We start from the raw sequence: 19,242 nt of genomic DNA on the forward strand, positions 1-19,242 counted from the left end.
AATTTCAAACTCTTCACAATAATGTAAGACAGATTTTCATTGACTCGTCCTATTTCTGCCACAAAACCAAGCTAATTAATAAATACTAGTAAAGAAAATTGTTACTAGAGTTTTGGTTAGTGCTAATTCTAAGGCCATAATAGCCAGGAATTTGTTTTATATGATTAGCTACAAGATATTTTCTAGATATGTGATTAATTATGACAAGGCTAAAAAAAAAAGCCTTGCTTGAAAATTACTAGCTACTTCATTAAACTAGAGCATTATATCTGGCAATCTTAACATTGTCAGATTTGTAACATTGTTAAGATTTGTACAAATGTTAACATTGTTCATATTTGTACATTTCAATAATGAAGTTTTAAGGTTATAAATGTCATTACATTTTACATTTATACAATTTCTAAGTTGTGTAAATATTTATTTATTAAAGTGACTCTTCACCAATAACTTAATCTCCTGAGAAGATTGTTATATTTACTGTGATCTTATAAAAACCCCACACAGCAATATAACTGCCAACCAGATGGAATGATAAAAATAATTTAAGGATTCATTATATTTTCCCACGAAATTTTCTGCTTTATCCGTAGTTAGTCTTGATTTTACTGTGCACTAGGAGTCAAAATGACTAATGCAAACAGAAGTAACAAATGGCAGCTTAATGCACAAGCATGGGGAATTAGAGTTGCAGTGCGTGGTCTAATCATTTCACATGGGGATTAACCTCAGAATAAAAATGGGCTTGTTACTATATATTAATGGATTATTTTAAAAGTATATTATTTTTCCGTGTAAATTTTCCCTAGCTATTCAAAACAGTAATTTATTTTTATCACATCGTTTTCTAGAATAAAAGAACATGAGAAAAATAATGAAAAATGAAAAAAAAATCCTTGGTTTAATTTTTTCATAGATTATGCATGAGATGAATCTCTTTATAATATTAATTATGTAGCATAAATACTAATAATTATTAATCAAATAGCACTAACTCTGATCTCTCCTGTGCTAAGTTATACCTGGTTGTCATTACTGAGACACTTTACTTCCAGCCTCTGTACAGTACAATTTCTGTGCTGATCCTGTCTGACACAGGTTTTTACTTTAGGAATTTTATCACTGCAAATTCAAAAAGCCTACCATTTAGCCCTGCTGTTACTCTGTACTCTACCTTTGGAATAAGCATTACCTCCCATATGCCTAATGATTAGCAGCCTGCAGTGGATGCTTATTTAACACAATCCATACACTCCTCCTTTATCTTGGCACATGGTCCTATTGACAGTTATTTTTGGACATCCTATGAAATAGCACATATTATATTAAATTTCCAGGTCAACACCCAGGACGCTGTGCCTCCTCCACATTTTCTCTTCTTATTTTACACATGTATTGAACAGATGAATACATGTGGTTGGCAGAGACATTGGTTGGAAAGAGCCTCAGTATCTGAACCACTCATGGAAAAGACCAACCAGCTACCCTGTAACAGGATTATCAATAGAGTGGAAATGTACTTCATTGTACCTAGTGTTTATACTATCTCATTCTGTTTGTTACTGCAGCCTAATCTACTCTCCCTAGTACATAGCCAAATTCATTCTCTTTAAGGTTAACCTTTTATTTCAACATTCTTTCTGAATACTCCATATGCATTTGGTTCATTCCAAATGGACCAAAGTGTGTTTTGCTGAGAACAGAGATGATATGATTAAAATAAATTAAAAATAAATATTTATAGTGTAAAGACAAAAAATATTAATATTTATCTTCTAACTACTTGTATTAACATATAAACATAACATGTTAATGATTTGAAAGTTTTCCTACACATTTAAGGGCATTAAAAAGACTAATAAATTTTTAACAAAGTTAAAATATGTGCAGCACCATAGCAAATATTTAGAAATTTTTGTCTTGTTAGTTTTTAAATCATCACTGAATTAAAATAAGTAAAATATTTACAAAAATACAACTATTTTTAATATAGATTAGGGGAAAATCTTTAGAATTGGTTTTCGATATAATATTCAAAAAATGAATTATCTGCATATAGAATAAGGGGCTCTGCTTGAACTTTCCCCTTTCTTGTCGCTTATAGATTGACATTTTCTATAAAATATCATTTTTTAAAATAATGGTTGTCTCACAGGTAACATTCTATTTGGTTCTATCTTTTCCTGAAATATATTCAGAAGTTGGCAAGCAATTAAGATCAGAAAATTGGAAATAGGTTATTTCATGAGTGATTTATTATTGAAATATATATTGAAATGGTGGTCATGAAAAAGGTAAAGAAAACTCAGAATAAATTGGGTGCAGAGTGCAATGCTGTACTTGGCGCATTTGTTTTTCTCAGTAAAATGTTTCAAACTATAAGGTATATTAAATTAGTAATTGTACTTCTTTCTGTAGTAACTTGTACTTAGAAATCTATTCAATCATGGTATCTATTTGCATTTGACTAACCCATAAAATTAATCTATAACTAAGAACCTTTTATACATTGCAAATGAAAGTCTTTCTACTTATTTACACTACTTATTTTAATGTATGGGTGGGGGAGAAAAGTCTGACTCCATTTCTGATGTCTACTGACAGCTTTAGAGCCTCTCTCCCTGTTCCCGTCTTCCTCGCATTTGGGACAGTCAGTAAGTCTGGTGCTCTCTCCTTTGACACCAGCAGGAAGTTCAATCCACAGAAACCTGGCCAGTGAAGGAACACTCATCCTGCCCTATTCTGTAACTGCAAAAAAAGGTCAAAGCCAGTTGCTCTCCCTGGGTCTCTCCATTTTAGACCTTGTGGGATGTTGCCCTGTTCTTTCCAGGACATTTCATGATAGGAGTCATACCAATTTTTCTTACTTTCTTGGAGTGAATATATCGTCATCGGGCTCAAATCTAACCTACTAAGTGGGAGGGGCTCCATCCTATATTCATGAGGTGATCACAAAACAATGTATATTTATGTTACCTCTAAAGACGTGTATCCAATACCTAAAGTAGTCCCCAGATTGATTGTACCCTCTGGCTACCAGCATATATGGCATCCCTAAATCGCCCTATTCTCATTTTTCTTGCTGTCTTAGTAACATCGAACTTTATCAATCAGCTTGTACAACACAAGTAAACCATAACTTCAGAAAAGTCATAACAGCAAGACTAAGCATAATATTTAACTGTTACCATTGTGTCTAATAAATAGCAAATTTATAAGTATGTTAACAATGACTATCACCCACATATACTGCTAATTCTTTCACCAAAGTTAGATTATACTTTATCTGTCATAGAAAAAAATTTTTCTAACTCAGTGTGCCAATAAGTCCTAGAGGCAATGCAATTCCAATAGCAATGAGCATTTTCCTCTGCCCAGATCTTGGTTGCAAATACTATTCTCTCATTAAAGGAATTCATCCTTCTTGGAGAAACTACTGATTTTAGAGCTGGAACAGGAAAAATACAAGATGAGCCTGGAACACCTTCTAGGGCCAAAAATCAAGGGAGTGGTCAAAAAAACAAAAGGATGGGGAATGCCAAAGGGGCACAAGTGCCCATTGAAATAGCTTCAAATAGTCAATGTTGGAATAATTTGAACCATGATCTCTTCTAGGAAGCCAGTCAAATTCACCACACGTTATGCCTCTACTCTATCCTTTCCTTCAGCACGAGCAATGGACATGATATCTAGGATGGCCATTTGAGGATTTCATTTTAGGAAGAAATAAAATTACAGTGTTCTAAGGGGTCACAACTCTATTTGTTGGAAAGAGACTGTATTACATAAACTGCAGAGACAAAGGTCACAGGTAGGTGGAAATTAATTTTATAACCTAGTGGTGAGCTCGCTTTCGCTGAGTGACTTCAAAACTACTTGTAATTTTTGCATCTGATAATTTGCACTTAATTTTCCCTATCTGAGAATAACATTGATCACCTGGTGAACTAGATGAAGCTCTAACATAACCTCATCTGTTAATATTTCCAAACCTTAGCTGAGTGGATCCTCCATATTTTCTGCTTCTACAAGACCTAAAATAGTTGGTGTGTTATAATTATTGATGTTTTCAACTAATACCTGGAATCTTTGAGAGAAAGATTTGTGACATATTCACCTTTATAAGCCAACTCAATATGTGGAACATAGAAGTCTATTGATGAATGCTGAAAAAAATCAAATTACAGTTTTTTCTTCATGAACATATGGCTGCCATGGATCCAGATCAAAGATTTCATTACATTTCCTGTACATTCATCAGTAGATCATAGTCAAATGAGCTAGTTAGCCTCAGAGCAGGACCTGAATTGAGCTTCAGAATTACTGGTAATTTGATGTAGGAAATTCCCCTTAAATAAACTGTCAATTGGCTGTCAGTGTTTATATCATTTTGTAACTTACAGTTTTTTTTCTCTAGATAATATTCCACATTAAATGAAATTATTTGCGCACTGCTAAAAACCAGATCCGCAATGCTCAGACAAGACAACCAAGAAAGCGTTTTCGACGAAAGAAGAATGCGTGGCTTCTTTGTATGTATGTACATCTTTAGAGTTTCAGGAAACCATCGTTCTACTTATCTTCATAATAACCTCACAAATACAGCATATTCTAAATTTCAATTATCTTTTTAAATGTTGAAAGTGATTTTAAATAATATCTCATACTTTACAAGTGTCGAAATTGAGATCGAGAACAACTGAAATCTGCCTCAAGCCATATATTAAATAGATTTCGCTGAGATTAAGAACAAAGGTGACTGACTTTAATTTTGTTTTCATCCCAAATATGTAGCATTACTTATATTTCTTTAATACAATAACTATAACTATGCATAAAATAATCCCTGAGTACTTACAACTAAATAAAAATATTACTAATAAAATATATATTGAGCAAGTGCCACATTATAGAGAGTGCACATGCATTCATATATATATGCAATTTAAACAATAGCTACCATCAGCTGCTCTTTCCTGAGTTACTGATTTTTTTTTTTTAATTAATGAGAGCTAGAATCTTAATAGAACTTAGGCATTGTATTTAGCACGGGGTCTAATTTCCAATTTCATGATTTTATTTATTGAAAATGAAGAGCATAGGTTAGGGACTTATTTGGTCACTGGTGTTAGGGCGACGTGGATGTGTGATTTGGAGGTTAGGTATCACTTTCATTTTTGGACTTTCAGCTGGCATGACCTCTGAGCATAAGAAGCACAGGGCTATGTGTAGGGATCATCAATAGAAAGCAATTAAGTCATATGGAGCCAAATAGAAGTCTAGAGATCTTGCTAATGTTTTCCTGTGTAAGTACATGCCCTTTGGCTAATTATCATAGTATCCTTGCCTTAGAGCGTAATAATTCCTCCTTTCTCTATAGGAGAGGATCATTATAGCATCTGCTTTGTCTACACGTTTTACTTATGCACAAATTTGTCCTGTTTCAGGTTGAGGTTGCTCAAATAGGAGAAAAGCAAAGCTCCCAGGAGCTGCAGTGTTACACTCCTGCTGATAAGGCAGGAAGTTTCTTGACTATAGCTCAGCTGGGATTTTTGCAGTTTCCACAGCATAGGTTAAGTAACTGAGTGTAGAAAACGGCTATGGAATTTGCTTTGCTTAACACATACATTTGTTGATAAGTGAACTTAAATGTGTGTAAAGCAAACCTAATAGTATGTAAAATGGGCATCATCATTAACATTAGATTTTAAAGAAGATAGCAAAAACATTTAAAGTTATACACTCTAAGAATATCCACTCATATTTTAGTAAATGTTAATTTTTCTTCCATAGAGTACATTGGTATTCATCTTGATATTCATGTGTTATAATGCTAAAATGTGTGTGTATTTATGTAATTTTCATAATATAATTTCAGAACCGGCTTACTGAACTCTCGAGAAAAATAGCACTTTCTCATCACCATCAATTACTATAAATTACATATAAATCATTCAAATATTCTCTTACCTCAACTTCTTAGATCTTAAGACTTCCTGTGAGAAGCTCTGAAAGTAAACTAGCAGCATTTCCGGGTTGTCAAAATTGAGGGAAGGTAGTTAGTCTTTGTATCACAGATTAGATAATCATTAGATACAGGACACCTGAGACCAATTTCAACCTTAATTGAGACAATTGCCTGCAGACAAGAGCAAGTCTCTGAGATAGATGGAACTAGGAAGTACTGGCAGCTAATATGCCCAGCAACTAAGATAGGCACACATCAGCCCAAAGGAAGAGATCTGGGCAGAACAAGACATTATGTACTATATTCTCCACTTTGTCCCACTCACACCCATTTGCTTGTTCTTATCGTTGAATAAAATTCTAGTTGGTCTTGTTACTGCGAAACTTACAAGGAAAGAGTTTATGGGAAAAACCATAGCCCAATATTGCAATTGATTTCAAGGTAATAATTACAATTTATTATTCCCTTATTCCATCATCTATTCTAGATTTCTCTCCCTCTTGGCTAGCACTCACATGGTCTAGGTGGAGTGCTTTGTGACAGGATTAAGGCACATAACCTTGAGGATTCAGTCTCTGGCTATCTTCATGTTCTCATGCCACGGTGAGTGCATTTCTGTGTGAATTCACAGTTAAAATTGGGCATGTGAACCCAAAATATACCCTAGTGGATCACCTGAGCACCCATAACATTCCTCCCTTCCCCTGTTGTGTAGCAGCAGCCCTGCTTTCCCTAGTGATGAGAAACACTTACCCTTCCTGTTATGGTGACTCTGTTAGAGTAGGTAGCTAGGCAGACACGAGCAGGGTGGGAGAGGCCCCAACCAATGTCAGGTGACCATCAGGTGATGGTCAGGCGTTTGTTAAACGGTCCCGCTAAAATAATGATTGGTTGCAGCTGATGCCAAAGAAAGTCTCCCAGAAGATAGAAAACACCTGAAGTTGATGATCGGCAGCTTCTTGATCAGATCTCAAGAGTTGGGTGAGCGGGCTCAAGCATGCGCACTAAGAGACAAAACGGCAGAGTTTAACTGATACATGATCTTCTAGGAACACTCGACTTGTAAGGGAAAATCACCTCAAATAAACATGCGCAAAACTTCAATAAACACACTGCACATGCAGCCCCTCCTACATGCTGAAAGGCCACTGCACATGCGGACAGCCTGCCCCAAGAAAAAATCAAGGGAGAAGAAATGCAAACTTCAGAACAATGCCAATGTATAAAACCCCAAAGCAAAGGTCAGACAGAGCACTTAGATCTTTCAATTTGCCTGTTTGGCCCTCTTCCAAATGTATTTTACTTCCTTTTGTTCCTGCTCTAAAACTTAAATAAACATTCACTCATGCTCTAAAACTTGCCTCAGTCTCTCACTCTGTCTTATGTTCCCCAGCCTAATTCACTCCTTCTAAGAGGCAAGAATCGAGTTGCTGCAGACCCGTATGGACTCGCCACTGGTAACATCACTGTATCTCCCAGTAAAACATTTCCCCTTTGGGAAGTAGGACATCTAGAAGTATATTGCTTTAAGCTTGGGGAATGGAAAGTACAATCCTCCCATGGGTCACCAGAAGGATGGTGCATGATTAATCCTATTTATACTTCCACTCCATTGGTTCTCAGACCAATGGAGAGTTAAATGAAAAGCTGAATTCTGTCCTGCCCACAGAACAGAAAAATCAGTACATCAAGGCCATGACTTTGCAGTAAAGAAAGAGTTTAATTGACAAGAGGCTGGCCACACCATGCAAGATAGGGAGTTAAGACTCAAATTAATCTTATGGAAGGCTCAAAGGTTAGGGGTTTTTCAAAGACAGTTTTCTGAGCAGGGAGATAGGGTATGAGTGCTGATGATTGGTTACGGATGCAATCTTAGGGGTGGAAAATGGTCCTCCCGCACTGAATCTGTTCTTGGGCGACATTGACAGGACTGGTTGAATCACAGGTCTCGGTGGGGCCACCCAATTGTCAGAACTGAAAAAGCCTGAAAAGACATCTCAAAAGGCCAATCTTTGTTTTTACAATAGTGATGTTATCTGTAGGAGTAACTGGGGAAGTTGCAGATCTTGTGACCTCCAGAATAATGGCTGGTAATCATTCAACAATGCCTACCTCTTAGTAGAATGCAGGCCCTTCTCATTCTCGTAACCTGGTGGCATTTCATTAGTTTTTCAAGGCTGGTATAGTTTTGGGGAAGGGCTATTATCATTTAAACTATAAACTAAATTTCACTCAAAGTTAGCTTGCCCCACACCCAGGAATGACTAGGGGCAGTTTGGAGGTTAAAAGCAAGATGCAGTTGGTTATATCAGATCTCTTGCACTGTCATAATTTTCTTAGTGTTACAAATTTTGCAAAGGTGGTTCCATCCTCATCAGTGTCAGATATTTAATAAAGATGAATAAAGCTCTTAAGACTCAGAGCTTAAGATAACTCTGCAAAGATGCAAAGAAATAGGCCCTTTTCTCAATTGAGAAAATTAGACCCAAATTGAGAAAAGGGGCTATTCCTTTGCATGTGTGCGTGAAAAAGTTATTGTTCACCATCATCTCCAAATGCTGATAGGTGGGTATTAAACTCTTCGGATATTTCAGTAGAGCATCACAGCACCCCATAGCAGTAATATCTAATTGTGAGTTTTAGTTTGCATTTCCAAATTGACATGAATTTCAGCGCCTTATCAAAAATTTCATTGTATTTCTAAGATTCTCAACATGCTTACTTATTGTTTGTATTTTTGTTAGTTATTTTATCGATACATGAATGATTAAATTAGGATTATGAATTTGTATTTTTATTCCTTAATTTTGTTGAATTTTGCTTTGTATAATTTTAAACTATGTTTTGAGAGCAAACAGCCTCAGAGTTGTTAACGTTCTTGTTGAATTGATGCCTTTTAAATATATTAATGTCATATAACTATACTTATCGTAGAGCTGTAGTGCATATGCAGAGGGAAATGAAGCTAGACAGATTTTATATTAATTTGAACAGGGAGCCATAATTTTGGAATTGTAAATGTAAATTTTATATCTAGGTCAAGCAATTCAAATACTAAGTAGGACAGTAAAAAAAAAAAAAAAAAAGTTAATAGGGCAAAATGCAATTTCAACAGTTAAATTTCAGTGATTTAAAAAAAATCCCCCTCACTCCCCTCCAAAGTAGAACTACTCTGTTTTGCTTCCTGCCAGCAGCTAAGCTTCTTAAATTGATACCAGATTTTTTTTCTTTTTTTTTTGAAAATGCAGAAAGGAGAAGAAAAATTTTCCGGAAGAATAAGTAAATAGAAAACAATTCTACGCCTTAATTTAGAAATCATTTAAACACTTTTATCTGTGTTTTTGCAATGTGTACATACTAGTTCAAAGTAGGTAATTGTGTATTCTGTGAGTAATCAGTGAGAGAAAATATAGGATAGAAATGTTTGTTCAGTGCTCAAATTAAAATGATGGAGATGGAACTGTGGTTTTCATCAGTGTTCATTTGAATTACCGTCTCCTTAAAAAATCATTACCACACTACAAACTTCAAATGTTCCACCATCTTTCTCCTATTAGAGACATTGTAAAATATTTTCTCTACTTTCAATATTTTTATGTGGTTAGATTCCACATATAAAAACCAGGTTTAACAAGGAGAAAGAAACCATTGGCATTAATTAAGTTAGAATTCCAAATAGTTGGTTGTATATAATGTGTTTCATGGAAATTAATATCAAATTAATATATCCACCACATTTTTTAGTTTTGATACAATGATACATCAAGTTTACTGTTTACTGTTTTCTTGTTAAAAGAGTAATAGAAGAAAATTATAAAATACTAAATAATTAGCTCTGCCTGAAAGTCATGTCAACAGTCTGTAACATTTGCAGGATTTCTGAAATGCATTGTGGTAGAGACCTGGAAGTACACAGCTCAGTTATCTCTCGCAGAAAAACAGCTGCTGTGTGGAGTGGAATCAGCTGACAGCCCCAGCTCCTGTGCCTTCATAGGTAAAATTTACATCAAAAAGGTAAACTGAGGCACAATAAAAATTTTAAAACAGTTTATTTGAACAAGTAGCAATTCATGAATTGAGCAGCTTTAAGCTGGAAGTGGTTTAGGATCTCTGCCAAGGTAAGGCAAGTGGAAAGCTTTTGTAGGAAAAAAAATGCAAAAAAACAATTAAAAAAAATTTAAAAAGTATTTATACAGTTTCTTTATTTGGTCTACTCTGCTAGAAAGTTCCTAGTTATATATATTAGTGTCTCATAAACTATTTTCTTAGTTTGTTTTCCCTTGCTTATACAGAATACTTGAGACTGAGTAATTTATTAAGAAAATAAATTTATTTCTTACAGTTATGGAAATGGAGAAGTCCAAGGTCAGTGGTCCATGTCTTGCCAGAGGCTTCTTGCTCTGGTGGGATGGGGACTTTCTGCAGAGACCCAAGGCAGCTCAGGGCATCACATGGTGAGGAGGCTGACTGTGATAGCTCAGATCTCTCTTCCTGACTTCTTAAAAAGCCACTAGTCTCCCTCCCATGATAACCCATTAATTCATTAACCCATTGATATATTAATCCATTAAAGAATAATCAACGAATCAGGGCAGAGTTCTAATGACCTAATCACCTCTTAAAGGCCCACCTCTCAATACTGCCACAATGGAGATTAAGTTTCAACATGAGTTCCAGAGGGGACAAACACCCAAATCATAGCACCGCTCAAACAGACAAGAGGCTTGTAAAGTGGGTAATGGTGCACCTCATGTATCTCCACTAATTCATAAGCATAAAGTTTCTAATAATTCCATAGTGGAATGAACTTCAATAAGACCTACAGACAACTCAGAATGTTTAAGAAATTTGTATTACTGGGAACACAATTACTTGGACTACAAAGGAAGAAACAGCACAACATAAAAAATACTTTGGACCTCCAAACTACTACTTGCAGGAAGTAAGCTGAGAAAATTATTGGGCTGCAAACATAGGCTACATTTTATATTAAAGGAAGGTGAATTTAAAGGCTAGAACCCAAAGCCCAGAGAGTAGAGTCAAGATTAAAGGAGGACATCCCCAGACAAGAGTGGGTACTAATTAAGAGACTGCCAACAGGTGCCCAGCTGGGTTTCAGAATTGCTAACAGACAGTCACTGCTTTGTACCTCTTTTCCCCCTTTTAGAATGCTAGGGTCCAAGGTGGTTTCTTTATACTGATGGCATTATTGGATGTTGAGATCACCAGCAGTAGATACCTTGACAGGACTTCCATGACATTCGAGGAATCCCAAATATAGTACCTAAGAAGCCTCATCTCTCCCTAAATCTGAAATACATGACAGGATCCTGAAGCTCAAACCTAAGATTAATGATGTAATAGGCAACACATTATTATCTATTACATTATACTAATGATATACTTTTGAGGATCTTGGAGGGTCTGAGTCTATTAAGCCTGTGGATAAATGTAAATAATTTGTGGTCAGAAAGCAAACTGTGATTGTTTAAAAATAATTGGTAAATATACTGATGTTCTTTCTTGCAAGATGGGGTTTATCTCCACTTGAAAATGAGCTGGCCTAGTGACTCACTTTACCCAAGGGCAGGTAGCAGAACTGACACGGTGTGACTTGCAAGTCTGTGGTGGAAAGGGTGAAACAGTTGCCATTTGGCTTTTTCTATTGAGAGCGTTTTCCTTTTCTTTTTATTTTCAAGTGGCCATATATTATTCATCTAATTATCCTTATTTTATACCACAATAAAAACTTCAATAAATTCTAACAGTTCAAAATAGCAGATACCACATTCTCTGAGATTCAATGAATTAAAACCAAAAATGAATATTTTGAAAATATACATACATTGCTTACAATTAATTGATATAATATGAATGTGGTAAAGGTGATGTTAGATATGAATCCTTATCTAAGTATGGAGACTAATGTGCCTGCTACTTTGTAGGCAAATAGTCAATACAGATTTGCTGAATAAATCAATGCATGCATGCTTGATGGAGACATGAAGGCATCTGAGGTGGTATAAGCTTAAATAAATAAGAAATGAGCTGGGAATGCCTATACCATTACCATGCCAAACTAAAAAGAAGTTCATATTCTGAAATGAAACATTTTTAAAGAGTTTTCTTTTTTTAACCATACTAATTAACAAATCAAAGCATAGGTATAGAATCAGAATGTGCTACTAACTGACCTAATATTAACATTTATTTGACCTACCAATTTTAACTTAATGAAATTTGTAAGAGTGTGCACCATTTTGGGTCTAATACAACCAAGTATGAATAAATAAATGTTATTTAGCCCAAAGCCCTACACAAATGAAAGATTTAAAAAAAAATGCTTTGGACCCCCAAACTGCTATGGTCAGAAAGTAAAGTGCCACAAATCTATCTTTTTACATATTCTTCCTGCCCCACTTTCTCACAAAACGGATAATATGTCCTAATTCAGAAGAGCCAGCACATTTACATGTTGTCTGAGTATCTTTCATAAGTCTTCGTACTCATATCTGGAGATAAAGTATTTCAAATAAAGTGTATGTAATATCTCCACACAAAAAGAATATATAATCTAATTGCTTTGCTCACAGGTTTCCTATTTAAAGAAAGAGTCTATTTAAACAAAACATGAACCTCTTTCCCTCTTTTAGATTACATAAAAATAAAATACCACGGGCAAAACTGTATACATGTTCATTTTATCTGTTAATGTTCTCAAATAGAAACTGTTTTCTCCAGTTTTGATTGTTTCCCCGTCTGTAGAGACATAATAGTTGAAGGAAATGAAAGAAATGAAGAGATTTCTAGCACAAAATACACAGCATGAGTCCATTCAACTGACCACAGGATGCTGCTACATCGCTGCTGGATTGAAACTTCAAACCCATTAAACAGAGTGGAAGCATTAGAACTTCTGAAGTCAAAAGTTCAGCAGGGAGTGTTTCAGGATGCTTCCTACCTCTAATTATCTCTAATAACACAGAGGCCGTTGTCATCTCGTAGGGCACAGTGGTCAATAACTGCCGAGATTCTCTGCCTGTAGTCAGTCAGATAAGAACCTATTTGCTCCATTAATTGGTGAAGCAGCAGCGGCTCTTAGAGGGGATGGAAAAAGAAAGAAATATTGCTTTGAAATATAAAGTTACATGTTTTTATTTTGGAGTCAGAAGAGATTTGTTAGGGAGTTTTGTATGATAGTGTCACCTTTCAACCCCTGCTTTTCCCTGCTGATTGTAGATAGCTCTAAGGTGGGACAAAATAAATTAATCACATTTACGAGACTGACGCTTTCTTCTCTTGCCACGTAGGATAACTGAAGTAACGAGGGAATGCTTTCTTTCCAGTTTTCCAGCTGTGTTTCTAGCAAGCAACCTTCCACATGCAATCATATTCGAAGACATTAGAATGATCACATTTTCTGAATAATCATTACAGAGGCAATGTTTTTAAAAAATATTTTTTCTATCTCTATCCTCAATTTCAATGTCTATATATTATTAATTTATGTGTATGTATATATGTTTCTGTGTGTATATATGTGCGTGTGTGTTCATCTGCCCAATGAAAACGCTAATTTTTAATTTCTGGTAAGGCCTCTGCATAGTCCTTAAGTATCTGATCATTGAATTACTTAAGCAGATTAATATTGCCGCTTTTATTTGGTACTAGATTTAGAGATAGACAGTGTATAGAGATATATACTTTTTGGGGAACACTCAATCCAAAGTCAAACAATACCTCCTTGTTCTGATTTGGATAAAAAATATTCACCTGTGAAAATAAGTTCAAAGGGAATATATATATACACACACACACACACACACACACACACACACACACACACATATATAATTATTGTTGTTAGTTTTTTTCTAATTATATTCTTGTTTGCTTTTTTTGTCATGGCAAAATACATATAATCGGAAATTTACCATATTATTTATTTCTAACTAAATCCCTAATTGTTACAGTAAGGCCCTCAGAAACAGAAGGTGTGATCTTTGGAAAAGCATCTTTTCTTTGCACAGTGAAAGTATTTACCAATGAAACCAAATTAATCTTATGGAATTGTATGCAAATTTTAAAAGCAAAGTGTTGGAGGGTAGTAAAATAATACGTGTTCTTGAATGTTAAATTTAGGTTAAAAATTAAGTTTTTCTCTATTTACATATATAGATAAGATACCAAATATAACTAAAGGCATTAATAAAAAATTGATTCTCATCTACTCCTCCCTCATAACCTTCAAACATTTGCCAGAGGCAAATTAAACTCTTCTTCTTTTTTTCTTTTCTTTTTTTTGTTTTGAGACAGAGTCTTGCTCTGTCGCCCAGGCTGGAGTGCAGTGGCCTGATCTCGGCTCACTGCAAGCTCCGCCTCCCAGGTTCACGCCATTCTTCTGCCTCAGCCTCCCGAGTAGCTGGGACTACAGGTGCCCGCCACCATGACAGGCTAATTTTTTTTTTTTTTTTGTATTTTTAGTAGAGATGGGGTTTCACCGTGTTAGCCAGGATGGTCTCGATCTCCTGACTTTGTGATCTGCCCGCCTCGGCCTCCCAAAGTGCTGGGATTACAGGCATGAGCCACCGCACCCAGCCAAACTCTTCTTTATTTATAAGTATATAAACTTGCAAAACCATTTATTGGTTTATAAATTTTAGATTATTTTCTAAGGAACATCTCCAATGAAGGTTGAAAATTTACCTCTGAAATCCAAAATCTCTACTTCCTCCCTATCACCTCCCCAAAAAACATTTTATTAAATAGTCAGACTTCACATTATTTAGGTTGAGTAGTCACTATGACCTGAGAGCCTTCGTGAGTAATGTTTTGTTTTTCCTGAAGTTAATAGTTATTAGGTTTACATTTTTTCCTAGTTTTGTATTCAATTATTACTCATTTTCCCAAATGCACCAACATTTAATCATAAGGTAGTAAAAAATATTTTCATATTCACATACATTAGTTGTATGATTCTCCAATGAGAATACACTATGGAACCTTTCAATTTCCCTGTCCTGCAGATTGTTTCCCCTCTTATCCTTATGAGCAAAAGTTGTCCTGGGGTTTCGTTTTCCTGCTTTTCATTGACCTATTATGTGTTTTATTGATCACTTATTTATCTTTCTTGAATACATGTGAATATATTATCTGCAATAACTTCCTAACCAAGGGTGTTTGCAAGGCAGATTTTGCATGCTAATTCAACAATATTTTCTTTCTCCTCTTACACTTATTATATAGTAGTCCGTGCTGTATTTGAGATGAATACGTTCCAAAACCCCCAGTGGATTCCTAAAATCACAAATTGATTTTCATCAGTGGGAACATGCTTCTGTTCATGTCTTCCATCCACAAATTTAATGTCTTTTCCATCTTAACTAAGCACTTATCATACACCATGGCCATAATTTTTGAAGTTTGAGGTATGACAGAAAAACTGACATGAATTTATTTTTCTCTTCTTCACAAATTCATGGATAGAAGTTTCATTCTTATTGTAGTTCTTGGCCAACTCAGCATCTATTTTTTTTCTTTCTTAAGTAGAGAACTTTCCCCTTTTCAATTAAAGTAAGCACTTTGTGGCTTCTCTTTGGCATATCTGAACTGCCAGCATCACTACTCTTGCTCCTTTAAGCCATTAAGTAAAATAAGGGTTACCTGAAATCCAGCACTGGATATTGTGACAATCTGAGAACCAACGTGGTCACTCAATGACTAACAGGGTTAATATGCTGGACAAAGGGATGATTCATATCCTGGGTGAAATGAAGCAAAATAATGTGGGATTTATCACGCTATTCAAAACAACAGGCAATTTAAAATGTACAAATTGTTTATTTCTGGAATTTTTCATTTAATATTTTCAGAGCACAGTTGACCAAGGGTAACTGAAATTGCAGAAAGGGAAACTGTGGATAAAGGCTACTACTCTGTATATTTAGCATAGATTACTAACATAAAAATATTTTTCACCCAAGAATTTTAGCACATTTGAGTTATCTTCTAGCTTGTGATGTTAAGAAATTTTACCATATTTTGATTTTTGGTGTTTTGTATGTGGCTCAGAAAATATTGAGATCTAAATACGTTCCTTCTCTCCATATTTCTGGCCGCTGTGTCTTCTTTGATTACCCTTGTTTCTAATTGTTTGTTTCCCTAAACTCATTACATTTACTAAAGTTTTATTGACTTCTTTGTTCCTTGATAACAGCTCACTACTTTTATTTACACCAAGAAAAAATAAATGTCCTGAGTGAAAATCCAACTCAGATGCTCTCTCCTGTGTCTTTTCTGTACATGATCTTGCCCTCTAATGTTCTGACTATCTTAACATATCTCTAAACCTTCAAATAGATATACATATTTTTAAAAATGTATTTATACTTTCTAGATCTTTTTTGTCAGAAATTAGTTTGTCAAAAGCTGTACCAGCAAACCTTTTGGCACTGATTAATGTTGGAATGAGGCAACAAGAACAAATTCATGCACTCTGATCCAGGTTAAGATTATTCCTCTTCCACAATTCATTTATTTAATAATTGTTTTTAAAAAATGCCCCAAGTAGCACCAGAGAGTTTCAATTATATCTTACAAATCTTTTCCTTTCATCTTATTTACTTAGTTTTTCTAAATATTTACAGTACAAAAAAATGCACATTGATTTTCTTTAACCGTGTTAAGCTGTGTTTTTGTATTTATAAACCCAGAAAATGTACTATTTAGATGATGTATAGAGATTAGTCATTGAGACTCTTTGGCTAAATTTACCTAAGTTGTGACGGAAGACACATGACACAAAATTGAAATGCATTTTTCCTGGTCACATTAATCAGGGTATAAAGGACAATATCATTTTAAAGACATAAAATGGCAGATAATTCAGTCATCCCTTCATTTAGAAATATTTTAATAATTTGCCTCTGAAATATTTCAGACTATATTAAGTATATTATCACATATATTAAATATATTTTATGTGATTCTGTCGCTGTTTATATAGACTGAATAAAATGACAACCACACAGGAGTGAAAAACATATTGTAAGTAATTATTTTTTTATTTATGGATAAAATACTTTTTAATAATTCAACTTTGTTGATAATGCTTGATACCATTAGCATCCAATTTTATAACAAAATTTTATAATTTTACAACATTTCAAATATTATACTATTGACATTTCAAATGGTCTATATATATATCTATATGTGTGTATATATATTTCAATTCACAATGTCAACAAATGTACATTTATAATAGAGCGAGCAAATGGAAGTCTTTAAATGGAAATGGGCTCCACTGAATAAATTCCACTTATAGAGTCATTTGGAAGAGTATTTCTATTATAATTTCCCATATGATTCTCACCTCAAGAAGAATAATGAATTGTAATATTAATGTATTAAAAAATAAAATTCTAGTTTTATGTATCTAAACCATAGCTATATTAATCCATTCTCATACTGCTATAAATAAATACCTGAAACTAAGTAATCTATAAAGAAAAGAGACTTAGGTGACTCATGGTGCCACAGTTACAGGAAGCATCAGTGGAGAGGCCTCAGGAAACTTATAATCATGGTGGAAGTTGAAGGGGAAGCTGTCACATCTTCACATGGCCACAGCAGGAGAGCGAGAGAAGGGGGAGATGTTACACATTTTTAAATAATCAGATCTCCTGAAAACTCATTTACTATCATAAGAGCAGCAAGGCAAAGTCCACCCCCATGATCAAATCACCTCTCACCAGGCCCCTCCTCCAACATTGGGGATTACAATTCAACATGAGATTTGGGCAGGAATACACATCCAAATCGTATCAATAGCAATGTAACACACTTTCAAATTTTGTTCAAGTTTCACATAAATAGTTCTCCAGATGTCACCATTTCCAAATCCTGATAACCTGATGATACTTAGTTCCTCACCTTCAAGAGAAACTAACACTGCTACACAGGATCTTCATCAGTCAACATATTAAATATGTGTGTATGTGAGATTTAGAGAAAACATGAATAATGGTATAGAGGTGCATAAAAATTACCAGTGGAGCTTTGTAAAACAGTAATAAAGTTTCATGTTAAACATTTGAACCCATGTGTGTATTTTCATAACTTCTGGAAACCCACTAAAGTTGTATTAAGGGATAGGAAAAATATGTACAAGGACATATACAGACACAGTGAAGGAAAAACAATGATGGACTAGTGATACTGACCACTATTTCAAGGATGAAAATAAGCAAGCGAAGCACATCACCCCACAAAATCTGGAACCCTGTAAGTTTCATGGCTAGGAAGCCCAAGGAAGCATAAATCATGATTTTAAAGTTTGTAAGGGAATAAAGTTAATGCTGTATGATGACCAGCTTGGATCCTCATGTTCCTTCTCCATCCTTATGCTGGAGATAAAAGAGTATGTGTCATGAGCAACTGAACCAAAGTGCCCTCCACCTCAGTTTACAGTATAGCAGAGAAAATGGGTGAACTGCATGTTGCTTCATGGAAATCCTCCATCTCATTCTCTATTCCACTGCAATCTGGAATTCTGGCAGTTGAGTTTACATGAACATTTGTGCATTTACACACATTTGGGAATAAACAAATTGGCATTCCCCGCACTCACCTCCCTCACAGAATCAGAATTGCCCATGAAAAAAGACCTATAACGACTGTCATTTGGGAATTTCCTTAATGAAAGCAATTTTCTGCCCAGTCATTTTGCTGAGTCACACCACTCTATAATTCTCAACATTATGCAACACACTCCAATTTCTTTTTAATGAATTTCCTTGAATGTCTGCTGGCAGCAGAGAAACACCCAATGTTAGAGTAAAGATTAACACATGAAAGAGACCAAAGTAAATGAAACAGAAATTTGGCATAAACATAGACAATTCAGGAAGCCAACAAAACAAACAATCCAAAAACAGCTTTAACAATTTTATCAGTATACCAGAGATATGAGAGAAGGTGCATATATAAAACAAGAGCATACGCCTATTTTTGTTATTTTTTAAGGCAATGCTAGAATGCCATTTGGATAATGGAAAAAAAAATGATTAAAATCAGGGTCAAAAGGAAGTCTGGAAAATTTCTTTCTCCTAGAAAGTATAGCAAAATGTCAAAAAAGGGAGAAGGGTATACAAAAGAAAAGTAGATAATTTATTCAGAAAGTTTCCAAAATAGAGAAGAGAAAATTCAGAGTAATATGTCATTCAGATAAATCAATTAAAAATAGTTTTCTCAGGTGAAGACATGATTTTCAG

General features: G+C 34.8%; 1 long non-coding RNA gene across 4 annotated transcripts in view; it reads right to left on the reverse strand.

The window, feature by feature from the left end:
* Positions 1-19,242, reverse strand: part of LOC105477040 (uncharacterized) — a 406,578-nt gene that overhangs the window by 157,697 nt on the left and 229,639 nt on the right. The gene's annotated exons all lie outside the window — the stretch shown is intronic.

This window comes from Macaca nemestrina, chromosome 16 (genome assembly GCF_043159975.1).
Source record: "Macaca nemestrina isolate mMacNem1 chromosome 16, mMacNem.hap1, whole genome shotgun sequence".
Taxonomy (NCBI): Eukaryota; Metazoa; Chordata; class Mammalia; order Primates; family Cercopithecidae; genus Macaca; species Macaca nemestrina.